The sequence below is a fragment of the Rhinopithecus bieti genome, unplaced genomic scaffold, assembly GCF_001698545.2.
Source record: "Rhinopithecus bieti isolate Rb0 unplaced genomic scaffold, ASM169854v2 scaffold_6380, whole genome shotgun sequence".
NCBI classification, from domain to species: domain Eukaryota; kingdom Metazoa; phylum Chordata; class Mammalia; order Primates; family Cercopithecidae; genus Rhinopithecus; species Rhinopithecus bieti.
The window spans coordinates 10,301,106-10,328,348 of NW_016806642.1; the positions used below are offsets into that span (position 1 = coordinate 10,301,106).

At 41.9% G+C, this 27,243-nt stretch overlaps 1 long non-coding RNA gene across 1 annotated transcript in view; it reads left to right on the forward strand.

The window, feature by feature from the left end:
* The first annotated feature begins 6,554 nt into the window (after window positions 1-6,554).
* The window catches only part of LOC108532967 (uncharacterized), a 71,868-nt gene continuing 51,179 nt past the window's right edge, over window positions 6,555-27,243 (forward strand). Inside the window, exon 1 of the long non-coding RNA XR_001886606.1 lies at window positions 6,555-6,980. This is a non-coding gene — a long non-coding RNA (uncharacterized LOC108532967). The remainder of the gene's footprint in view (window positions 6,981-27,243) is intronic.

Sequence of the window (27,243 nt, forward strand, 5' to 3'; positions counted from 1 at the left end):
TTGTAGATGTAAGTTAAGGGTCTTGAGATGAGGAGTTAGCTCTGGATTATCCAGGTTGGTCCTGAATGAAATCACAATTGTCTTTATAAGGGAGAGGCAGAAGGAGACTTGACCACACACAGAAGAGGAGACAGCTTGAACATGGATGTAGAAGTTGAAGTGATGCAACCACGAGCCAAGAAATGCTGGCAGCCACAAGAAGCTGGGAAAGGCAAGGCACAGATTTTCCCCTAGAGTCCCTGGGAAATCACTCTCATTTTGGACCAGTGAAACTGATTTCTGGTCTCCTGAACTATGAGAGAATAACTTTCTATTGTTTTAAGCCATGAAGTTTGTGGCAATTTGTTACAGCAGCCACAGGAAACTAATAAACCAAGTTACTATACTCTGCTGTTTTGATGGCTCCTGGAATCATTAGAACTCAGGACAAATATGAAACACACAAAGCAGGAAATTGAATTTCAGAAAAATAAATGAACTTGCCCAGGGTCACACAGCTAGCAGGTAGGGGAACTATTAAAACCTATTTCTAACTCTTGAGCTTTGCAAATCACTTTACAGTTTATAAACACATTGACATGATATCTCTTTTTATTTTCATAGGAACTCAGAACAATTTTCTTTTTTTCTTCTTTTTTGATAGATAGGCAATGTGATGCCTTAGTTTACAATAGAAAGTGAGTGAGGAGCTAGGATTGGAGGCCAGACTGGGTCCTTGGATTCCTTTCTGTAATCACATCCTCTGGCCTGGGATGGATTTGAATGCTGGATGAGGAGGTCTTGTCATGAGCCTCCTGCCAGCCTGGCTGCAGGCAGTTTCAGCTTATCAGTCTGACCTTTGGTTTTCCATGGCAAACCCCTCTGTAGAGGAAGCTGCCAACAGGCAGCCAAGGCACTGGCTCTATAAGACTGTATTGTCCTTATTTAGAATTGCCTTCATTTAAACCAGCCTTGGTCTTGCAAAACATGTTTATCCTGGTTTCCTCTTCCTCCTGGCTGCCTGACCAGTGTAAGCCCATAGCCCAGCAGCTCCAGCTCTTAAACCTGAGCCAGCAGGGTAAGGCAAGGAGGAAAACAGGAGACTCTGGAGAAAGGACACAGGAGGGCATGATTTCTCTTCTTAAGTTGTGCACCAGATGGGATGCGCACCCTCTCCGGTGGTGTTGTGTGACCCTGGGGAGAATGTAGCCATTCAGAACACACCTTGCTGAGACTGACCTCAACTTAAAGAGCACAAAAAACTCAGGAATAGTGCTTTACCTTTTGAAATTCCAACAGTTATAGACAACAATAATAATGATGATGATGACATCAACAACCATAATGATGATGACAGTTTTAATAATATAGCAACTTCCTCTTATTAAACACCTACTGTAAACCAAGCACATTGTCAAATCGCTTATGTAGTTTATTTCATTTTATTCTCAGAACAGTCATATTAGATAGGTACCTTTTATTAATCCCGCTTTATAGGTGAGGAAACTGAGAAAAGTCCAGGTCATACAGCTAGTCAGTCACAGGAGTTGAGATATGAAGCCAGGTTTGCCTGGGTCAAGAGTGGAGACTGTTCTCATACAACAGTCTTCCTTAGGGACCCTCTGTTCTCAGCCCCCTGAACAGTGAGGTTCAAAGAATGGAGTGATTTGTCCAAGGTCAGCTCCTAGCAGGGCCTCTTTTCTAGGATTCCAGGACAGGGTTCTTTCTGAGAGGTTACCCCATTATAATCTGGAATTTTAAAAAGAAGTAAAAGGAGTTGAAGACCGCCCACTTGCTATACTTTGAAAGGCTTGTTCTCCCCTCCCTTCATCTCTTTGAATCCTGTTTCACAGGCAGTATTGTCTTTGGGACCAATACATTTCTTCCATCTGCATATCTGAGTAGAAGCTTGCATGGAAGAAAAAAGAAAAACCCATAGGTGAAGGGGAGCGTGCCTGCCAAGTTCCTTGTAATAACTTCACATGGAGAGCATATTATGAAATGGATCTGCTGGAGTCATCTCATAGAATCTTCTCATTCTTCTGGAGAGTCTCCTCATTTTACAGGTGAGTAAAGTGAAGTTCAGAGGCAATAAATCATTTGTCCAAGGCAAACAGCTTGGAAAGGGGTAGGCTGGTCCTTGAATCCTAGTCATCTGGCTGCCTAGGAGAAGTGCAGGAAAATGGCGTATACCAGCGGGGCTTCTCCCTGGCCAGAGAACTCGCCTGGCCATCATTCTCCTTTTTCACCTTTTGAAAATGGAAATCTGTTGAAATTGCTGATTTTGCTTTGAGGAAAAAGGGTGGGAAAAGGGAGACTCTCAAGTGCATTTTCTTGGTAGTAGGGGAGGTGGTGGTAGATGGGGAGGAAAGCAACCCAAAAAACAACCAGCAACAACAACAAAAAATACTTTTCCTCTCAGGTCAGTCTCTCATGGGATCTAGAGCACATATTTCCAAATAACCTTTCTGAAGCCTGTGCCATGCACAGATGGGAGTAGCCTTCTTCCCAATGACTGGCTCCTTGTTGAGTTTAGGGGCAGATGTCAACATCTGCATGAAGAGTATGATCAGCAATTAAAAGGGGTGGGTGAGTGGGTGGGTGGGGGACCAGGGAGTAAACCTTCCCTGTGCAGTGGGTTAAGGAGGGCAGCTCCTTTGGGGGTTGGCCAGAGCCTGTCCATTGAGTAGCTAGTTTCCTTTTCCTTCCCCTATGGTTTCTGCCTCACTCTTGTTCTAATTACCCACTGTTTATGTCCTTCCCTCTAGGGTTGTCATAGTTTTCAACAAGGTTCACAGACGGCTTACCAAAGGTAGTTATGATACCAGTTTAATGAGGATGAAAGGATTATAGTCAAAATCTTCTGTGCTCCCTTTAATTTTTCATTTCCTATGTATCCAACAGCAAAGAGTATGATCAGCACTGTCTCCCCAGCATAGTCATATAACCATAGTCCTTTTGCTAAAACTAAGCCTCAATTTTCTCATCTGTGTAATAGTCATGATAATCTTTGCCTTTCCTATCTCATGTGCTATTGAAGATCAAAGAAACGTGGAAACTAAAAATTCTAAAGTGTTAGATTATTGAGCAGACTATGATATTTAGAAATTTGCTTTCCCTTCATGGAAAAAATTCCTGAATATGAATTTGCTTAGCAAATTGTTGCTACCCAGGATCTCTGTTCTGCTTCTTAAAAAGACTGTGACGGTGGGTGTGTGGGCAGTGAGTCTTGGGGTGATGGGTAGGAAGGTATTTCCCCAGTTGAATCAAAGCTGAATTTCAAATCTTAGAGCTGCCATTTGCTACCTGTGTGATACAAAGCAAACCACCCACTCTTTCTAAAGCTTAGTTTTCCAATCTGTAAAGTGGGACTCCAGTGCCCACCTCACAGGGCTTTTGTGAAACTTAAAAAAAAAAAAGGCTGCCAAAACTGAGCATTTGTTTAGTATCAGCTATTTGACCTCAGCACTCATGGTGTCCTGGTAACCTATGTTTTATTAGACTTTCCTTAGAGTTAGAAAAATTGAGGCTGAGTGAAGTTAACCAACTTGCCTAAAATCATGAAGTAAAAAGAACTAGAATTCTAACTCAAATCTATTCATTTCAAAATTTGGGAACTTTCCATTCTCTCACTTTGCCTTTCAGCAGGATATGTGGCAATACTTTAAAACAGCAAAGAAACTGCAGAACTCTTTGTTTTGTGACCAAATACTTACTAAGAATATATTATGTTGAAGCCCTGGGATGCAGTCTAATGACAGAGCCTATGGGTTCAATATTTCCTTCCTTTGGGCTCCAGTTTTCTCATCTGTAGAATAAAAGAAGACTCTCTTAGACCATCTTTAGAGTCCAATTTTGCTCAGCTTGAACTTTCTAAAAATATATATTTGAAGGTTTTTTAAAAGTAATGAGTTAAAGTAAAAATTGGGCAGAGTGAACTGATACTCATTGTGTATATGGTATGCCATGTGCTTTTGTGGTTGGTAGTACCCACAGATGACTGCTCCCAATTCCTACATCAAGAGGTAAAGTTCACTTAAATCTTCCCTTTGACTCTGGGCTGGCTTCAGTGACTTACCTGACCACCAGAACACGGGAGAAATAATGGCCCGTGAGCCAGGGCAAGCTCACAAGAAGATGAAGCTTTTGTGTGGGTCTTTGTAATACTGTTCCTTGGAGCTCAGCCCTAGTGCTTTGGGCAATCCAATCCATGACACATAGAACGGCCACGTTTAAGTGCCCCAATTGGTAGGCCTCGCTGAGCTCCCAGCCGGCACCAACTGCCAGTCACATGAGTGCACCATCTTGGACATGTAGCTCAGTCAAGCTTTCGGATGACTTCAGCCCCAGCCAACATCTGACTGTGACTACCTGAGAGACTCTAAGCAAGTGCTGCCTGGCTGAGCTCAGCCAACCCATAAAACTATGAGAGCTAATCATTTGTTGTTGTTTTCAGCCACTAAATGCCACTAAATGTTAGAGTGGTTTGATAGGCAGCAGCAGATAATAGAAACATACATCACTTAATTACCACAATAAAATTTGTATTTTCAGCCCATTTTATAGAAAGAACACCTGACAGTCAAAAAGGTTAGCTTGTCTAAAGTCACATGGAAGGTGGCAAAACTATATTCAGAAATCTATTTGATTCCAAATGCTGAATTTTTAACCTTCATTACAAAAAGATCCTTTTGTTCATTTAGTTGTTTATTAGTAAAGCCATTAAATTGTGGTAGACAACTGAACCTAGATGCTGATATATATAATAATAACATTTGGGGGGAATTACAAAATAATAGCTCTAACTTTCCTTTATTGTCTGTTATCTACCAGATTTTAATGATATTTGATTATGACCTGTAAAGCTAGGATTATTCTTCTACATTTCAATGCCGTTTTGGCCGAATTGCTGGGCCAAGTCTTGTGAAGTATTTACATATCAATCAAAGTGCAAACTCCTTTTGTCTCTTCAAAGCATAGTTTTCCCTGTTGCCAACTATGCAGATATCTCTGCCACCTGCTGCCTTCATTGCACCTGTCCCCTAAACCCTGAGAACTGGCTCTTTTATTCGAAACTCATTCTACAAATAACCAAGTATTGATTCTGGGCAGGCACTCTTCTTGGTACTGCAGACTCAGAAACTGGAATCTGGACTACAGACAAGTAAGCAAACAGCCATAACCCAAAGTCACGATGGAGAGGTGAGGCCCAGAGGTATTTGTTCATCTTCTCCTGATGACCTTTGGAAACACATTCCTTTCCATTTCCCTCCACTACACTGAGCAGACACTGAGCTACTTATAAGTCTCTGACCATGCCATGCTGTTTCTCACCTTTGTCTTTGCTCATGCTATTTTTTTCCATGCTTCTTCACCCTGAAAGTCTCTATGTAGTTTTGCTACGCTTGTCAGCAAACTTACCAAGTTGCCCTGTGATTGTCTGCTACTTTGTGTATCTCTCCTCTTAGACTGAGTTCCTTCAAAGCAAAGATTATCTTTTTTCATTTTGTTTTGCTGCTATTTATTTTAAAACAATAGATCAAATTTATAACATGTAATGACCGTGAATAAAAACAATAAAGCTAGGTTACAAGCACTTTAAATCAGGTGTCACCCCGAGCACTCAATTTTCTTCTGCATTTTGTTTTGGTTGTTCAGTTTGAAAAACCTGAATTGCCCAGATAAGCAGTTACAAGACAGCTTTTAAAGAGCGAGCCTTTCAATCTCAGGAGAGTGCAGTTCATGCAGGGGGCAGGCAAATGCTCATTGAGAAGGTCGCATATAAACAATTTAACCTGGTAGCACATGAAATCATTAGGTAACAATCATGCAATCAAAGAAATAAACAAAGTAAGCACAGATTGTGTTTTATGTTGAAAAGGATAGAAAGAAGGTGGTGTTTTAGAGAGTTAACTGGGACACAGAGAGGAAAGGAAGCTTTGGATAGGATACTGGGGAAGGCATCTTTGAAAAGGTGATATTTGAAGGATTAAGAGAAGAGTGTGAATAATTCAGGTAAGCAAAGGGCTGAAGGAAGAACATTCTGGGTAAGGTAAGTGCAAAGGCCCCAGAGCAGAAAAGAGCATGGGATCCTATATGCACTTTCCCTTTAGAAAACAAAACCAGAGACTCCACATAACCCAAATATCTTCAGTTGTCTCTTACAGATGACTAACCTCTTTTCTCAAACAAGTGTCACTTAAACAAAACTTGGAAGGTACTTGGCCCCATTTTATAGCTAAGGAATAGAATGAGAATGTGATGGTTACATGCAGCTGGTTATTGACAGGGCCATAATGAGGTCTCAGCAACACTCTGACTTCAAGTCCAAGAGTCCTAACCACTGCATGGCTGTATAACCCCATAGTGAGAAGGTAGAGTCATTCCTAAAACTAAACCTTCTTCCATAAGAAATCAGGGACTCCGTGCCAGGGCAGGATTTATGACCTAGTAACTGAGGACAGAAATAATTGGTTGCATTACTGCCTAGCAACCTGAGTCTGGGCTCCACTCCGGAGGGGAGGCACAGATTGAAATAGCTGAGGCAAGTTTACTTTTCTCTGTCCAGGTGCTCTCCTGCGGCCAACACAGCCCTAATGAGCTCTGCATATTCAAAGCACAAGTAATTGATGGTCCAATTTAAAGTGTGCAGAGGCCAAATTTCTTTCCAGACTCTGAAGGAAAAACACCAGCTGAGGAAGAATGAAGAACTGCTTGTTCTAAGTTATTCTCCTTCTGTGGTCATTCGAACCCCAGGAAGACCAGGTTTGCCCCATCAAGTACCTGAAGAAAGAAGTCAATTACCTAAAGAGGTCAAGCAAAAAGGAAAGGACAAAATGAAAATCATGTACCAGGGTACACGCCAAGGCTCCAGGCTGGAATGAATATGGCTTTCATCATACTCCTCATCATACAGAAGTTTGTGTTCAGGGCTTGGATTTTGAAGTCAGACAGACCTGGATTAAAAACTAATTCAACTACCTATTACATATGTGACCTAGGTAAGATCTAACCTCTCTGTGCCTCAATTTACTCCTTTGCTAAGTGGGCATTCGGAGCACAGATTTTGAGGCAGTCAGTGTTGGATTTCAACCTCAGCTCCACTACTGACTGTGTCAAAAGGGCAAGTTAATGAACCTCCAATGTTAATTTCTTCTTTGCTAAAGAGGAAGTGATTATATAGGTCCTTTGAAGGGCTGTTTAGGGGACTGGTTGAGATAGGATACAAAATGCCCATGCACAGTGCTCAGGAAAATTATTGTGAACTTGTTACATATCTCCTCTTAAGCTCGAGGACAGTGGCTCTCAAAGTGTGGTCTCTGGACCAGCAGCATCAGCTTTATCTGGGGAACTGTGAGAAATGCAGATTCTCAGGTCCCACCCCAGACTCACTGAATCAGAAACTCTGAGGGTGGGCCCAGCACTCTGGTTTAACAAGTCCTCCAAGAGATTATGGTGGATGCTAAAGTTTGAGAATCTCTGCTCTTGGGGCTAATTCAGAATGCACCTGAGACTTTCAGTCCATACACAACTGCCGTAGGTTCCCAAGAACCTGTTCAGTGCCATGATTCTTTAAAATGAGTTATCCGCTCATTGTTTTCTGCACCCAAACAGGGAAGAAATACTTCAATTCTCAGGATTTCCCTCTGACACTAGGTAACATCTTCTATATGCTTCCTTTACTCCAGGCATTCTGATAATAGTTTCACATAGCTTATTTCAATTTATATCTGCAGTAGCCCTCTATGATAGATATTATTATCTCTGTTTCGCAGATAAGGAAATTAAAGCTTCATGAGGTGAAATAAATTGCCCAAAGATCTATAATTCTTAAGTAGCGAAACCAAGATTCATACCTCTAATATTAAGTCCATTTCTGGAATCAATGTACTTTCTACCTCATCATACTACCTCTTGATACCAGGATGAATTAGGGATGTCTAGTTTGGTGAAGAGAAGCATCCAGGGAGCAAGTGAAAAGTGTCTTCATGTATTGTAGGGCTATTATGATCATAGGAGTCAACCAGTTTGATGTTCCAACTGCAGAATATATAACCAGTGGGTGGAAACACAGGGAGACAGATTGTGGCTTGACAGAGAGAATAAGTCAGTAATAGTCTAAATTTCCCAGAACTGTCTTACCTTATGAGGTAGTAGGGTCCCTGTCACTGGGGATGTAAGCACAAGCTGGGTGAGCATCTGTCAAAATGTCATAGAAGAAGTATTTGTACCTTCCCTCTCATGATGCTTTAACTGAGTGGAAGTAAGTAGGCAATCATCTTTCTTGGGTGGCTTTTTTTTTTTTTTTTTTTTTTTGATGGAGTCTTGCTCTGTCATCCAGGTTGGAATGAAGTGGCATGATCCCAGCTCACTGCAACCTCTGCCTTCAGGATTCAAGAGGTTCTCCTGCCTCAACCTCTCGAGTAGCTGGGCTTACAGGCACCTGCCACCACATTCAGCTATTTTTTGTATTATTAATAGAGACAGAGTTTTGCCATCTTGGCCAGGCTGGTTTCCAACTCCTGACCTTAAGTGATCCTCCCGCCTTGGCCTCCCAAAGTGCTGGGATTACAGGCATGGGTCACTGTGCCCAGGCTGACTTTTGATGTTTGTTAAGAAACTGGAGATATTTCGCTTGTACAGAAAGAAGACTGAGGTGAACTCTCTGGTTTAGGGAAGAGAGAATCCACCTTACCATGGCCCCAGTGGGCTATATTAGGACCTTCCCTGGTCCTCTTAGCTGGAAGGGATTTTGCTTTTCTCTGCACACCCATATCATGTCACACTGATACCTCTCTTAACACTGAGCCCTGTCCCCACTGTAGGTAAGCTGTTTATAAATGGCTAGATTTCTTCTGCTAGGGAAGCAGCAAGACATGTATACATAGAGGCGAATAGACCTGGGGGATCATCCACAATACTGTTAACTTTTCTGGGTCTCAGTTTTCTTATCTATGTAAAAACTTCCTTATTGAGATTTGAAGTATTCAAGGAGCCTGGAATATGGTGTACTACATCCCCACCCCTCTCCAACCCTCTACAAATCATAGCATGTCTCTGGGGAGGATGCATTTCTGATTAATCAAGATATCCTTTCTACTGCTCCCCACTAACCTCTAATCCCTGCCTTCCCATCCAAACATAGATTTTCAATATGTGGCACATGATTGGCTCTTATATTAGTCAAAAAATGAAAGGGAAAGAAAGAAGTAAATAAAAGAAAGAGAGAGAAAAAGGAAGGAAGAAATGAAGGAAGGAAAGAAGGAAGAGAGGGAGGAAGGGAAAGAAGAAAGAAAGGGAGAAAGTAATTTAACACATGAATGCTCCATCCTATTTGCTACTGACCATCAGATAAGCACTCCATCTGGGTGGACATTTTTCTTGGACACACCATGGTTCGTGTATGTGCGTGTGTGTGTGTGTGTGTATGTGTGCATATGCACTTAATGGAATTGTCCACAACATGCTATAGCATGAAGAGATCTATGGGAGAAGAGAGACAACAGGAAAGAATGACTTGAACTAATCTCTCTGTAGGCAACTAATTGCAGTTCTGTGGCTATTTGGGGTCATTGTTTATTGTGGGATGAATGTGGCCTCTGGGGTAACAAGCCTCATACATGCTGATTTCCATCTTGAACCACTTTGGTAGGAGCAGAATGTTTCAGGTGCAGATTCTGGAAGACTTAAAAGCAGGTCTGTTTTTAAATATACCACATATTGAACTTTCTCTACTATGGGAGGCAGGCCAAGTAGTGGGTTTTGAAGGTTTTAAAGGCTCACTGGCCCTTCAAAATATGGCTGTTATGGACATATGGTTTTAGAAGCTTTTAAAAAAGCCTTGTGGGCTTATTTTTAGAACAAACCTTAACCTTATAAAGCTTCTCAAAGGAGTCACAGAGGACCCAATCACTTGAGCCCCCTCAGAGCACCAGGCAGCTGTTCCCAGAGGCTTCCAAAACAGCCTTTCCTTGTGCTTGATGTGACCCTATCTTAGCTAAGCCTAAGATACGCTACCCCATGACAGGGTGTGTCTTTGGAGCGGGAAGAGCTGGGCCACAGGTGAGTCAGCCAAGGAGGTGGAGTTTGCTGGCCAGTGAGTGGAAATGAGAGGATCACAGACTAACAGAATTTCAAATACTCTACTGAAGTAAAGGAACCTTAAAAGTCATCCAGTCAACCCCGATTGGATGCTAAAATCTTCCCTGAAACACACTTGTAAAGAGATGGGACCATTTGTGTTTGCACACCTCCAACTATGAGAAGAACGCTATCTAGGCATTCATTCATTCAACACATTTTTAGTTGATTGAACACACAAACACATTATGTGCTCAGCACTATTCAAAATGCTGGGGATATAACAGTGAGTAAAAAATAGATGCAATCTTACTACAGACTAAAAACTGGTAGAAAAAAACAGATGGGTCAAATGATCACACCTACACCTAACTGTATGTGAAAAAATGTTATTAGAACAATCCAAAGATTTATGAAAGCTTCTGACAGGATGTAAAGGATGTGTGAACATTAACAAGGCAAAAGGAAGTCAAGAGAGGACACAGAGGGCAAAGCAAACATCTCTGCAGAGGCCTTCAGGCAGGGTTTTTAGGATAAATAAAAGCAGTCCAAGTGTGTGATAGAAAGTGAGGAAAGACCTGGTTTATGGCTGGGAGCATGCAAGGGGCAGAGCATGCATGACCTTGTCGGCCATGCTGAGGATTTTGATCTTTAACCTGACACATATTGGAAGCCTCTGACTCCTTTAAAGCAGAAGATAGGTAACTCATACCAGAGTTGCCAGTTCATTCTCATGTTGCTAAGTGTGGTGGTCTTAAATCAAGTCCATAATTCTCCTCCTTTTAAAAGGCAAAACCTAGCTTCCCTCCCATGAATGTGGGTCAGACTTAGAGATTTATTTCTAATTAATAAAATGTGGTGAAAGTGATGCTATGTGACTTCTGAGGTTAGGTCATAAAAAGGATAGCTTCCACCTGGCACTCTTTCTCTTCAGTTGCTTGCTCTGGGGGAAGTCAGCCTCCATGCTGTGAGAAAACAAGCAATCTATGGAGAAGCCTACATGGAGAGGAACCAAGGCCTCCTTCCTACAACCAGCACCAAATTGCCAGCCATATCAATTGGAAGCAGATCCTCTAGCCCCAGTCAAGCCTTCTCATGACTGTAGACCTGACTGATATCTCAGCTGTCATCTCATGACAAACCCTGAGCCAGAACCACCTGGCTAAGCTGCTCTTGAATTTCTGATTCACAGCAACTGTGAGATAATAAATGTTTATGGTTGTTTCAAATTATTGACATTAGATAACTTGGTAAGCAGCTAAGGTGCATAACAAGGAATCGCAAGGTATGGGGGTAGGAAAGCTGAGACTTTGGGGTTGTGAAGACTTCTATTTGAAATCCAACTCTTCCATTGATTGGTTATTAGACTGAAGCCATGTTCCTTTACCTTTTAGAGCTTCCATTTTTCATTTGTAACATGACATCATGCCCATAGAACCTCCAAGATATAGTAGTATATAGTAATTCTCAGTGTCTTTGTCTCCCTCTACTTTATATTCAGTGGAGACATACCATTTTCAAGGCTGAGAATAAAAGAAAAAATAGATTGTATTGACAACAGGTGCTGCAGAGTTTGGTGTATTGATTGCCCTAGAAAGAGTAAGCCAGAGAGCTGTTAGTCTGAGGTTGCCTTAGGCCATGTTTCATGGTAAGTACTACAGATTTTCAAGCCTATTCCTCACTTGGGTTAATTGGCTTTAAGAGTCCATCTCCTGCTATATAAACATAATTGCCTTTTATTTATTTGAAATTTATCTCTTCATAATTTCATGTCTTATTTTCTTCTTTTGCAATGCAACAAGGAAACAGATTTATGATGAGTATTCTTATGAAAGTGATTATTTAATTATCTCTTATTATGGGCCATATATATCATTAAGACATCTTAGTTAATTCTCAAAGCACCATCCAGGAAAATCTATTATTTGTGCAATTTTACTGATGAGAAAATAGATATAAATGCCAAGAATATTACTTTGCCACTTAGTATTATGTGACCTTGGCTTTTAGGTCCCTCTTACATCTTATTATTTTTATTTTTTTGAGATGGAGTCTCACTATGTTGCCCAGGCTGGAGTGTAGCAGCACAATCTCGGCTCACTGCAACCTCCACTTCCCAGGTTCAAGCGATTCTCCTGCCTCAGCCTCCTGAGTAACTGAGTATACAGGCAGATGCCACTATGCCCAGTTAATTTTTTTTTACATCTTATTATTAAACATTTACATTTTAGTTTCCTCAACTGCATAATGGAAGGTAAGAACAAAACCTATGGAAAATGAAGTTCATGTGAATATTAAATAAGTTAACATGAATGAAATACTTAAAACAGTGTCTGGTATATTCTGATAAATTACTGGTTAGTTTCTATCATTATTTTTCTAATCAGCATTTAAAAAGTTCAGAGCAAAATTTCTCTGTCAGTCATTTTGTTCCATCCATGGTATCTGTCTCCTATAATCATACTCCATTTTACAGCATTTCCCACATCCATTTGATCCTTTCAACAATCCTATGACTCAGCATCACTATCGTAATTTTTCAGGTGAACAAGCTAATGCTCAGAACGGTGAATGTGAATTGCTCCAAGTTCCTTTGGTTGCAAGCAACAGAAACCAACTTACACTAGTATAAATTAAATAGAGAAATTCATCCTGAGATGCAAGTATGACTTATTAAACTGAAGTTCATGAATGGGTTACAGGGAAGAGCCCTGAAATGACAACAAGTGCGATGAAGAAAGCCATAGCAAACTCAGGGAATGTGGCCTCTCCCCTTCTTTCCCCTTTTCTCTACTTAGTTTTAGTTAGTTTTTCTCTGCAGACTGGCTTTCTCAGCTAATCAGTGCAAACAGTTGGAGGAACGGCAGGCTCCCAAGTTCATACGTTATTATGCCAACCACAGGGTAGATTGAATTTGTACTTCTCTTTTTGGATTCTTCATTGCCACAGATGGACCTCTGGTTGGACCAGCTTGGGTCAAGAGCCTTCACCTAATCCAGTCAAACATTGTCAAGAAGTGGGGTCACAATGTACTAACATTGCTGCTGGGAACTCACTCCTGTAGATTCTTGTAGGAAGGCCATAGGCAAGTGAAAGACACTCCAGAGGAGGCCCAGAACATGAAGTGATTTTCCTAAGCTGTTTCAAATGTTGGAGTGGCTGAGGCAGGATTCTCTTTCAAATATTCTTTTCCCATGAGATCAGCACTTTTCCCACGAGCCTTCAGTTTCTTCCTTTCAGGAGGTCAGCACCTCCTCAAGTTCCTGCTGGAGGAGATCTGGGTCCTCTTCTAACTGTGGTCCTTCTGCAGATGGAGCTAGCTTCACACACAGGCAGTGTGTCTGCAGTTATTGGATATTATTCTTTACTCCTCCTCCTGGTAAGAGAAGTTTGCATTCTAACCTTGGCCCTGTGACTTTCAGTGTTTCTCTGGAGCAGGAATGTACTTCTCCATATTACTGACACCAGACTTGGATATATGACTTGTTTTAGCCAATGGTACCTAAATGGGAATGATTTAGGCCAAGTACAAGCAGAAACATTAAGAACCATTTGCAAGGTTCAGCCATGTCTTTTTTTTTCTTTTCCACAATAATAGCATGTCCTAAATATGGGCTGTTCCTTCAACCTGGGTCTTGGAATGAAGAAGATACATGGAGTAGAGCCATGAACACCCTGTTGCTGCCTCTGACAACAACACAAGAGAGAAATGAACCTTTGGAAAATAACACATCTGAGTTCAATGTTGAGCATGCTGAGTTGAGGGGCATAGGGGATAAATTCAGTAGGATGTATTAGTTTGAATTTTAGGAAAGAGATCTGGGCAAGAGTTATTGATGGTTGTTCATCTGGCCATAGATGGTACTTGAAGCTTTGAGATTCACTGAAATCCCAAAGAGAATAGCGGCATAAAAGAGGGAGGGAATAAACATTGACTCAGCAACATTAAAGTGGTGGCAGAGGAAGAGAAGTGTGGGGAGAGCCTGGGAAGGATGGGCAGGGGAAATGGAAGCCACATAAGCATAAAGAAAAGTGAGCTATCTTCACCTCCAGCACTGGAATTGTTCTTGAGAAAGAAATCTTTTTTTTTTCTTTTCTTTCAATATCACTTCATGTGAGCTTGAAAACAGCCTTGTGAGGTATAGTTAGAGAATAGAAACATTTATCTCCAAGGTAGAAGTGAGGAAAACTAGGACTCAAAAGGATAAACTCCTTGCCCAAAGTTTTTTAAAAATTTTCATTTGAAATTGTGGTAAACAAAACCCACATAATATAAAATTTACCATCTTTCCCACTTCTAAGTATACAGTTCAGTAGTGTTTAATATATTCACATTTTTGTGCAACCAATCTCCAGAACTTCCTCACCTTGCAAAATTGAAAATCAGTACCAATTAAACACTAACTCCCCATTCTCTTCACCCCACGTCCCTGGGAAACCACCATTCTACTTTCTGTCTCTATGGATTTGACCACTCCAGGTACCTCATATAAGTAGAATCCTATAATATTTGTCCTTTTGTGTCTGGCTTATTTTGCTTAGCATAGTGTCCTCAAGGTTCATTCATGCTGTAGGATGTATCGGAATTTCCTTCCTTTTTAGAGCTGAATAATACTCCATTCTGTATACAGACCTCATTTTGTTTGTTCATTCATTGTCAATGGACAACTGCTTCCACCTCTTGACCCCTGTGAATCATGCCTCTAAGAGCATGGGTGTGAGGCATTGTCTTTTTGAGGCAAGGAGGACAGAAGGGGGACCCTGAGAGCATGTCGTAAAGACAATAGAAAAGATTTCATTACTGCCCTGTATGAGGAAATGTGGGGAGTTTTGCTCCTGAAGGAGTCAGAGAAAGAAGAATGGAGAGGGGCCAAAAAGGAAAGGTGGACAGAGATGATCCAGGGAGGTGGGGTAGGGTAGGGATTATCTGGGGTGAAGGGGCCAATGAAATTTGTCTATTGTTTTGTGGTCAAAGAACAGAGGTATTTAGTGTTCAATATAAAGTGGTTAAAGTGCATATTTTGTTTCACTCTTCCTTCTTAGCACATTTTAGGAAAATCTCCTATACATAAATGTGCTGTATGAGTTAGTTTTTGGTGGTAACTGAAGAAAAGGTTAGTTTCCCATCCAGGTTGACATGGAATAGCCAGAGCAAGTGAACAGGGGAGGACAACACAAGCTATACACTGTCCCATGCAGGGAGATGCAGGGAGGCAGTTGTTTCCAGAGGTAAATACAAGACTGCAAGCCCCCCAGAAGTTCACAGACATTTGGGGGAGGGATCTGGACTTCCATGGAACCCACTTTAGGGCTTTGAACTTCCATGGAACACAGTTGGGAGCTTTGAGTCAATCTTGTCTAGATCAGTGCTTCTTAAACTTGAGTGTGCCCAAGCATTGCTGAGGGTCTTGACCAGGTGCAGATTGTGATTCCATTACTTGCTGTGGGCCTGGGATTCTGCATTCCAAATGATCTCAAGCACATAGGTGATGGTGCTGCTGCTGGTCTGTGGACCACACTTTGGGTTGTAGGGCTACAGATCTTAAAAGGTTGGGAAAGTCCTGGTGGCAATCATGGCATCCCCCTTCCCCCATCATGACCCATATACCATTTCCTGAGAAAACAGGGCTCTCCTACCCTCTCAGAGCAAGGCTGTGACAGAGAAGGTCACGAAGAGCCTCTGCTCTCTTGTTAATCATCCGTACCCCAGTCCCTCCTCCATCCCCCACTCCTACAGGGTGGAGGTCACACTGGGGTGCATTGAGTAGCCCATTCTGCATGCTTTGGCCCAGGTTATCAGAACAACAAACAGCAGGGGAGACACCAAAGACTCTTTCTCCATGGTTGGCCTCAGGGTTCCTTCTCCCAGGAAGATGGACAGAGGTGAAGAAAAATTGAAAACTGGTATTTTTCTTCAGAAAAGTCACTCTGGGGAGCCAAGCATTACTTGAGTACTTGGTTGTGAGAGGGCTGTGTGGTAAACTCCCTTGTTTTCAACAGATGTTGAAGGAGTCTGAGCCAGAGTTCAGGAAAAATGTTCTCTCTACATAGCTACCCCAGCCGCTGAGCTGTGATAAAGTTGGCTAAACTACATTCAGGTCAAGTCAGGCCTTGGTAACCTCAAAGAAACATCAGAATTTACTGAATGTGAAGTGGAAATGTGAAGTGGCTGGAGAGCATCCAACGAGAGGAAGAGGAGGGGACCTCACTGAACAGGGCGCCTAGCCTGATTCCAGCCCTGTGCTAGGAGCTTCAGGGTCTAAGAACTTCAGGTCCTGTATACATGATCAGTGAATCCCCCTGCTGCTTTCCTTTGCTGGGGGAGGTGAGGACAGCCCAGCTCACTCAAGATGGTCTTACTATGGCAAGATCATCTTCGCTTACAGCTGAAATCTGCCCTTCTAAAATATCCATGCTGTGGGCTTCTGTGCTAATGCTGCCCTTCATAGCCACAGTGAGCAGGACAGCATCACGTCTCGGCAATACATTTCACAGTTAACAAAGTGCATCATGGTCATATCCATTGGCCTATCTCATTTTAGAACTACCTGGGAGAAAACAGGGGGCAAGTATTCTCCAAGGCTTGGATTAGGACATGGAAACCTTAATATGCTGCTTGGACTCATGGTAAAGTCACAGGCACTAGAGTCTGATGGCCTAGGTTCAAAGCCCAGCTGCTCATTAGCTGTGTGTCTTTGGACAAGTCCCTCAAGCTCTGCAAGCCTGGGTTTTCTCATCTGTAAAATAGGGTTAATGATATTACATACTGGAGAGGGCTATTGTAAGGACTAAATAAAAGTAAAGTGCCTTACTTCTGAGTTAGAGAAACTTCTTTCTGCTATTGAGGAGGGAGAGAAGAAAACGACGGAGGTTGAGTGACTTGCTCAATGCTACAAAATGGTGGCACCATATCAAGAATGCAGATATTCTGATGTTAACTCCAAAACCCTTTCCATGACATTCAATATCTCGCATTCCTAGGTCTTTCAGAGACTGAAACTCCCCAGTGATCCCATGTTGGCAGGGCTTGGCCCCACACTGTACTGCTCACAATAAGTGATTACACTGTGATATGGTCAGGCAGTAGCTGCCTTCCTTGAGTCCCCTGCAGCGTGAAATTGCTGTGTTAACACTTCACGCCTAGGAGTTAGGCTGCCCTTTTCCCTTCAGCCTCTTTTAAAATGTGAACACCCTAGCAGGGTAGGGGGGTAAAGAAGGAAACCCACATTGACTGAGAGCCTGTCATGGTTCAACCATTCCACAGAAGTCAGCTCTCTGCATGCTCACAACATTTGTGCAAAGCACGATGTTATTCCTGCTTCGTATGCGAAGAGAAAAAAGCCCAGAGAGATTAAGTAACTTACCTGAGGTCACACAACTAGCACTGGATGGGATAAGGATTTGAACATAGAAGTCTGACTCCAGTGTCTACACTCATCATCACTAGGATGTAGCCCCTAATCGGATACTACTTCTATCTTATAGGAAGAGGAAAAGATTAATATTTACAGAGGACTTCTGCATAGCACAGTTTATATCTGTTTTGCCCTCCCTTGCTCATTCTCTGTTCCATATCAACACAGATGTGAAACTTAATCCCTTTGTCATTTCCCACCCCCTCAAAAAAAAAAAAAAAATACTGCATATACAGCATTGGTGTGTAGGAGACCTTCCCCAAATATGTCTTTACACATAAATATACATTGTCTCATCTGACCCTTCCACCAACACTATAAGATGAACACCATTGCCCTTTGTTTTGCAGCTGGTGAACCTCAGAGAGGTTAAGTAACTTGCTGAGTAACTATCTATTGAGTGGGAACTCAGCTAGCTCATCCTCTAGGCCACACTGCCTCCAAGTTTGCAGGCAGTGTCTAGTATACACCCCGGGGGCCTTAGTCAGATTCTTTTAGGATGTCATAACAAGCAGCTGGGGCCGGGCAGGCCCAAAGTTCAACCCCTCCAGAAAGAAGTCTCATTCACCAGGGTGGGGAGGTCACTGGGGAGTAATGAGGGGTGGTGGTGGGGGTATCCAACACAGCGGGTGGAGCAGGTTTGCAGAGAGTTTGGGATGGGAAGGAATGAAAGCTACAGGCAGGCTGTCAGTGTCAGGAATTTCAGCTATTTTCCAGACGATAAGCCTGGCCCACTGTGGATCTTGGAATCCAGCTATGTGTGTACCCAAGCAAGCCAGAGGTTCAACAGCATTATGGGCCACAATAGGCAGGTGTGCCCCACCACAGATGATAAAGGCTTACAGATAGAATGAGGCCAAGGAAGAATCAAGCAGGGCCCCTCTTGGGGTAACTGGAGAGGTGGGGTATCATAGCAGTTAAGAGAGAACATTTCTGAGGTCACATCACCCGGGTTCCAACCTGAGCTTCTCAGTTTTTTAGCTATGTGACCTTGGAAAGTTACTTAAGTCCTCTATGTCTCATGTTACTCATCTATCTAATGGAGATATTAATAGAATTGAACCCATAAATGTGTTATAGAGATTAAATAAACGAGAAAGAGAAAAGCAGTCCCTGACTTCTCATAGGACTATGAACAGGCCCAGCACTGGAAGCTAGGCCTCCGTGTTAGGTGCTGGCCTGGCACTCACGGCTAGGTTGAGGTGTTCTCCCACGGAACATGAATAATCTCACAAGTGAGACAACATTTTTAATAAGACTATTTTATAATTTTTTGCCAAGCATAGACAAAAAATGGGGTCACTGTGCAAACCACGAAAATACCAAACAATCTGCCTCTCCCAACTAATATGAGTGATTGCTGCTTCTTTACTAAGGACCTCTTAGGCCTCCTTCTAGTCTTCTCTCCCTCTAGATAAGATTAATTAAAATACTCAATCATAGGATCATCTCCATTTCCTGGCAGCACCCAATACAGAGCAAACCCCCACTTCCGTCAACTCTCCATTATCAACTTACTCAAGCTCACATCATGTAAGTCCTTTCTAATACCCTCTACTGAGGCAGCCCATGAATCCCGACGTGATTTCTCCCACATTGCAACACATCAATAAGCTCAATTTTGTTCAACTACAGTTGTGTTCCCGGTGGTCTTTGGCTGGAGGGCATGGATGTAAGTTAATAATTGGAAAGCAAGTAGAACAGTTCCTGGCACAGGAAGAGTACCATGTAAGGGAGGCCATCATAATTACTGGGTGGGTTACCAAGGCAGACTCAGGTATGAGAGCGAAAGCAACAGTCAGGACAGAGGCCAAGTGGAATAGTGGATTTAAGGCCAGGGGACTTCAATTTACATCCCTTCCTACTACTCATAACAGTAACTAACATGCTATCAAACACTTCAGAAGGGCCAGGCAAGATATTGAGTATTTGATGTGAATGATCCCACATATTTACTGTGTTACCAGGGGCAAGTTGCTTGACCTTTCTAAGACTTAGTTTCTCCGTCTGTAAAAAAATGGGAACAAGAAAAATACTTACCTCATAGGTTTGTCCTAAGGCAACAATGAGAATGTAAGTGTGCTGTAGGCTAGGAAATTATGTAAAAATATGACTTCAATGGGCAAAATGTGGGCTACAGGCATAAGGCTGCCTGGTTATTCCAACTTAAATCCAAAGTTGGCAAGGGAGAGAGAGCTAGGCCGATTTAAAGTAAGGTCACTTAAATTCCTGTATTATTTTACATTGGTATTGTTGAGACTGTCTGACAGTGAACTTCGTTGCTTTGCAACAAGAGGGGAAGGGCATCACTCTCAGGATTCCCTTCATGTAGCCTCACGCTGCCACGGAGTTCCTTGTTTGGGGAGACCAGGAGTGATGCAAGCTTTGTTTCATGTCCCTTACTCACATAAGCAAGAAACTTGTTCAAGACCTAGTTGCTTAGACAAAATGAATATATACTTAATTTTTACTCTAAAGAAGAAGGGGGGTATGAGACCATTGTAAGTTATGACGGGGACGTTATCAGTCCTTCTGAGGCCGCTTCCTGCAGAGCAGTCTCTCACTTGGGAACTCAATCAGCTGTTGAGGACTGAGTTCTTGCCCAAAGTGCTTGTTCATGTGTTGGTGTGAATTAACGCCCGCCCTGTAAAGCCACAAGCATTAGGTAGGGTATGGGGTAAGTGTACCAGGGATCCCTACACTGGACTTATGTGAAACAGAACTTTATTTCTTGCTTACCTAATAGTCCAGAGGAATGTAGTCAGGTGAGTGGGGTGGCTCTGCTCCACAAGGCACCCCAGGTGACTTTCAACTTGTTTCTGCACCATTCCTACAGTGTTGGCTTCATCTCTGGTTGAGGCTGGGTTACGGTCTTATTCCATTTCCAGCCTGCAGGGAGAAAAAGTGCAAGTTCAGCATAAGGGACTTTGTCTTGAAAGAGGGTGACCTGGAGGTTTCAGGCATCGTTTATCCTACATCACATCCCCACACTGCAAGGAAAGATGAAAAATGGAGTCTCCAGTTGGGGGACCATGTGCCCAGCTTCCATTTGGTAGTTTTATTATTCTAAGTTGAGGAGCAGAAATAGCAGAAGCAAGGAAAGCATTACAGGAAGGAATGCTGATCAGTTCACCCGCTGGATCACTGAGCCGGAGCTACTTATCTGTACTGAGTAAATATCTGGGTGAAAAGCAGAGAGAGAGTTTATTCAGATGTTTGAATTACACAACGCCAAAAGTCAAATATTCCGAGCCATTCCAGCAAATCTTTATATTTTTTTGTTTCCCTGTAGATCTTGGCACTGGGCCGGCAGAGCCTAGTTTACATGATTTACTATGTGAACACTCACATACACCCACATACCTATAAGCAGGTATGTACATACATACATAATATATACATATACACACATGAACATATAGGTTTAATATGCATAGCTCTTAATCATGTACTTATGGAATGTAAAACATTCTTTACCCTCCCTCTTTTTAGCATAATAATGAAATTGTTGAAAACAATGAAGTCTTAGGAACCAGAGATAGGGGTTCAAGTGTAGCCTATGACATTGGTACATGTTGTAACTCTGGGAAAGTTATTCAATTTCTCTTGACTTCAGCTTCCACATTTGTAAAATGAGTATGATATTATCTGGTTTGAAAAATTGTTTTGATCTTAGATAAAATACCGTACTTATTTGCTGGACATAATGCTTTGAGTATAGTTGGTACACAATACATATTAACTTATTTTATTATTATTATTATTATTAGGCAAGTGAGGCCCAAGCAAGTTAATAGTAAACTAAGAATTTTCATCCCCTACTTCCTTCCTCAGTATAAAGCAAGATCCTTTTGAAACATTTGCTGCTCTCAGGTATACCTATTTCTTTTAAAACTTGGTAAGATTTTTAAACTAAATTGTTTATTGAAGTATAATATCCATACAGAAAAGTACACAAATCCTAAGTGTAGAGCTCACTGAGTTTTTTCAAATGAGAATCTGTCCAGGCTATTAGCAGTTAAAAGACAAAAAAATAAAAGAAGATTCCTAGTGCCTGGAAACCCCTTTCACTATGTCCCCTAAATACAATTGGTATTTTACATTATAGACTAATTTTGCCGTTTTGTATTTTGTACAAGTAGAATCACAAATAGATATTCTTTATAACTGGCTTGCTTTTTCACTCTATGCACTATTTGAGACATTTATCCGTATTATTTTTTGTAGTTATAGCTTGCTTGCTTCTTTTAAATGCTATACAGTGTTTTCATGAATACACTACAATGTGTTTATCCATTCTACTGTTGATGGACATCTGGGTTGTTCCTGGGTTTTGGCTATTATCAATAATACTGTTAACAAACATTCTTGCATGTGTCTTTGGTGAACCCATTTCCACTGGGTACATACCTGCAAGTGGAATTTCTGAACATTAGGATTTGTACATGTTTACCTTCTGTGGATACTGCCATGCAGTTTTACCAGTGGTTGAAGGATCTCCTACTTTTAACTCATAGGGACACGAGAGGCTTCCATCTGCTCCCAGTCTCTCCCTCACTGGACCTATACTTCCTGGAATCCAGGGATTTTACTATTTGGACCCAGTAGCATCAGGGTAACCCAATATATGAGTTATTTATTGCTATGCCACAAATCCCCTCTAAACACAGTGGCCTTAAACAAAAATACATATTTATTATTTCTCAGTTTCTGTAGCTCAGGAATCTGGGAGTGGCTTGGCTGATGTTTTAAGCTTGAAGTCTCTAATAAGATTGAATTTGGTGTTGGACTGAGCTATAGTCATCTGAAGGGTTGCCTGGGCCTAGAGGATCCACTTCCATGGTGGTTCTCTCATATGACTGGCAAGTTGGTACTGGCTGCTGGCAGGAGGCCTTAATTTTTCTGTGTATTAATCTATCTACAGGGTTGCTTGAATGTCCTTACAACATGGTGGCTGTCTTCCCCCAGTGGGAGCAATCCAAGAGCCCAAGGTGAAAGCAGCAATGTATTTTATGACATTGCCTTGACATCACACACTGTCATTTTCTCAGTATTTTATTAGCCATAAAGTAATCCTTATTCAATATGGGAGGGCTCTATAGAAGGGCATAAACTCCAGAAAGTGACACTTATTAGGAGTCCTTTTGGAGGCTGGCTACCACATCATTAAGCCCTTCCTAACACCAAATAAAGACCTTTCTTTGTGATAATTGGAGCTATAAGTGATTAGCACAGGAAACAGGTAAATTGTGATAGACATGGAGAGAGAAAGAAGAGGAAATATAGAGAATAAGTTAAGTCCAGAGAGAAAGGCAGACTTGAATAAAGCATCCAAGAGGCAGCTGAGTATCTGGGCAGCAGTGAATGAAAAAACAAAATACATGTGTGTGGTGGTGTTGGGGGTTGGGGACTGTAAGTAGAGGCCATAAAGTACTTTCATTTACTTACTAATTAGATTAGGATTTTCACCGATGAAGACTCAACTCTGATATTGTTTGGATAAAAGTATTAGCCCAATGTATTAGCAATTTTTCTCATAGGCCATGTAATTTACCTTCCATCCATTCATGTATCCATCTTGAATTAAGCATGCAGAAAAATGCCAGGTGTATTCTAGAGGGTGATGGGGGATGCAGAAATGAGCAAATACACAAACCCTGACACAGGGGATGAGAGAGAGGGAACTAATATGTATTGAGAATCTGTTGTGTTCTAGGACATTCACATTTATTGTCTTAATTCTCATAACTACTCTAGATGTTGGTATTATGGTTCCCATCATGCAGATGAATAAACTGAGGCTTGAGGGTTTAACTGACTTACTCAGAGTTAGAGCTGAAAAGTAGTGAAGCTGAGTGTACTTGTACAAAGTGAGTAAGTGCCAGAGAAAAGTACAGATACAGTACAATGGCGTTCAGTCAATGACGTAAGTTCTGTTGCTTGGGGAAGTAAGAGGGAGCTTCATGAGATGGTAGCATTTTAGCTGAGTCTTAGCAGATGATGGAGAAAGGCCATTTGTCAGGAGTACAGTATATCAAAAACAAAAGCATAAAGGGAGAAATGGATAATTTTAAATAAAATTTATAGGAGGCCATTGGTTTGGACTGAGCTCCTGTACCAGGTCCAAAAGACCAAACCAAAATGGAGTCATTCATGTTAAAGTTCCACATCACCAAGCTAGACAAAATTGTTTATCTGACTTTCTGATAAATCAACAGAGTGAGAAAGAATAGCCAAATCCTCAAACAAGCTAGTTTTAGCTGGCATGATAATGAAGTTCCCTCTGCTTTGACCTTTATAAGGAAAGTAACTTTGAAACAACCAATCTGCTTTTTGTTTTCTGTTTCTGCTTTCCTTGGCCCCTTTCTGTTTATAAAACCATCTTCTGCTTGGCTTATGGGAACACTGAAACTGCTTTGTAGAATGAGGTGTTGCCTAATTCTGGAAACAAACAAAAGTCAATTAGGATCTCTAGATTTGTTGTAATTTTGTCTTTTGACAATATTAATATGCACAGAGAAACACATAGATATATACAATGTGCCTTAATGAAACATGCATAAAGAAAAGAAGTGGTTCATAGGGGTGAATAAAATGGGTTTAGGCCACACAAATACTGGACAGATGCCAGACCTAGTAGTTCTTTAAAACAGCAAAGAGTCAGAGAAGGCTAGATCATTATTTTTACAACTGTGAAGTCCCTTTTGTCCGTTTGGATAACATCTTCTTCAAGGTTTTTCAAAATTAAATTATGAGTGCACCTCTGCATATACACAGCAAAAACCGTAAACTGACAAACTGTGTGAGATTGTCCAAATTACTGAATAAAAAATGAGAAATACCATTGATCGATGACAATGCCAACAAGTGTACTTTTATTAACTAAGTTGTGAAATCTTGGGCAATGAGAACTCCAGAGTGAGGAGGCCAAGAAAGGGATAGGATATAAGTTTTAGACATAAAACAGATTAGCAAAAGAAACAGCAAGGTATTCTAATGGTCAGGTTGCTGCTAGTTAGAGATGAGAGAACTCCTAGAAAAGACAGCAGGCCTTGGGGTTACTGATTTCCAGAAAAAAATCCAAGGATCTCAGATCTAAGAGAGGCTCAAGGAATTATTTACTCTACCTTTGTGATTTGTATATGAGAAAACTGAGGCAAAGAAATAGGAGTCACTTGTCCTTTTAGAGCAGAGCTCCCTCTGAGATACCTCAACCTCATGAGAATAGGATGTAATCCTTAATAACCTCAAGAAGGCTGTGAGAGTGGACAACTCTTTGAAAATTGCTAAGTGTAAAACACGATGGTTATGAGTAGGTGTGTGTCCTCTCCAAATTTAGAATTTGAAGACCTAACCTCTAGTACCTTATGATGTGACTTTATTTGGAAATAGGGTCAGTGCAGATGTAATGAGTTAAGATGAGGTCATAATGGAATAGGGTTGGCCCTGATCCAATATGACTGTTGTCCTTATTAAAAGGGAAAATTTAGACATGCACACAGGGACAATGCCACATGAACACGAAGGAAGGCAGAGATTGGAAAGATGCATCAACAAGCCAAGGAATGCCAAAGGTTGCCAGCAAACCACCAGAAGTTAGGAGGGAGGCCTGGAACAGATGCTCCCTCATAGCCCTCAGAAGGAATCAGCCCCATGGACACCTTGACTTTGGACTTCTCATCTCCAGGACTATAGACAATACATTCCCGTTCTTTAAGCCAATCTTGTTTGTGGTACTTTGTCATGGCATCTCTAGGAAACTAATACAATAGCTGTAAGATTACATAGGAGCCACAGGAAGTTGGCAGTGTGAAGGAAGGAACACTACATTAATAAAATGTTAAGCCATGCATTATTTCATTTAAACACTGGGTGTGTATGAGGCACCTAGCTTGATCCTAAAGTACACACATGTAGAATTAGAATCAGACTCTTCTTGCCTTTGAGAAGCTCAAAGCGAGGCCCAGTGAGGCACATAACACAAGTAAATGTTATGGGGTCCTAAAGGAATGAAATAGAAAAGGTTTGAATGCAGAAGATGACATCTGAGCCAGGCTTTGAAGAATGAGTGTGTTTGCTTGCTGGTTGCTTAACAGAGCTGATTGTTTCTGCCACCAGAAAGGGCCTCCTAAAATCTCCTGCCTGGTCCATATAGCCATCGAAAGGGCAAAATCGCAGACATGCTAAGTTTGTTCAATCCAGCAGATCAAACAAACAGCTCCAACAACCCAGGCCAATTGCCTTGCTCCCCTGCCCTAGTTGGACTGCCATTTATAGGAAAAAATGGAAACAGAGATGCTGACCTCTGGCTGCTCAGGCCTGAGTCCCCCTGGAGCTTCAGGCTCGTGCAAGAACTGGCTTCAGAAATTCACCCCTGTGGGGGGTCTTCCTATTCTGGCTGCTCAGACCTCTCTGCTGTGCTAAAAAGTCAGATTGTGTTATTTATGTATTAAAAACAAAGACAAAAAAAACCTTTTCTTTCTAAATGTCCCAAGCATGGAAAGCCAAGCCTTCAGCAGGTCATTAATATGTTGATGTTTTGAAGGACTAAGCTTCCAGGCCCTGAAACAGGAGCCAGGCCTGCTGGCCTTGGCCTCGAGATCTCTTGGCTCTCCCTATTAAGGCCCCGCAGGCTCCTCAACTTTAGCTCCTGGCGGTCACTGCTCTGAGCAATGCTGCTAAGGAACACAGCGAAGAACAGAGCCAATTACAACTAGAGCCACGTCTGCCTCTGTGATGATGTCAAATGTGCTGAAGGGAGGGAGGCCCCTCTTGACTCAAATTATCTCTCCAGTGGTCTGACACGTTCCCTGAAATTCCATTAAGATGATGGAACCTATCCTCTATGCTCTTCTTTTTATTTTTCTTTTTTTGAGACAGAGTTTTGGTCTTGTTGCCCAGGCTGGAGAGCAATGGCACGATCTCAGCTTACCACAACCTCTGCCTCTTGGGTTCAAGTGATTCTCCTGCCTCAGCCTCCTGAGTAGCTGGGATTACAGGCATGCGCCACCACACCTGGCTATTTTTGTATTTTTTAGTAGAGACGGAGTTTCTCCATATTGGTCAGGCTGGTCTTGAACTCCTGACCTCAGGTGATCCACCTGCCTTGGCCTCTCAAAGTGCTGGGATTACATGCATGAGCCACTGCACCCGGCCTCCTTCTGTGTTCTTAAGGGAGAACAATGGAATGGGATGGGGGCAGGACAGAAACCAGAAGTCTGCTTTCCTTGGCTGATTGCACTGGTCAGGGCCTGCAAACTCATTTGCCCCAGGTCCTAAGTTCCCTTGGTGTATTGCATGAGCCACCATCCACTATGGTTGTTGCCTGTCTGGCCCCTCCAGGCATTTGTTTTTGTAACTCTTGCTCAACCCATCCCTACACATGGTTTTGACCACTACCTGGGTGGAAATATTTCAAAAATTTCCATCCCTAGCCCATGCCTTTCTTTTTAAGTTCATGATTCTTCTAATTGCTTGTCCCCGAGTGCTTCATCCTTAACTAACTCATCATCATTCCTCATAAAACAACCCCTCTGTAGTTTCCCAAGTCAGAAACCTGGAAAGCATCCTTGAACCTTACCTTCTAGCATATCCAATTAGTCACTACATTCTGCTAACCTTACTTCCTAAAAGTTTCTCATAACTATTTCCTCCTCTCCATTTCTTTCTAATACTATCCTAATTGGTAACTACATCATCTTTTGCTTAAACTATTACAACAGCTTCTAAAAGGTCTCCCTACTATCAGCTCATCTCTACCCAGTCCATT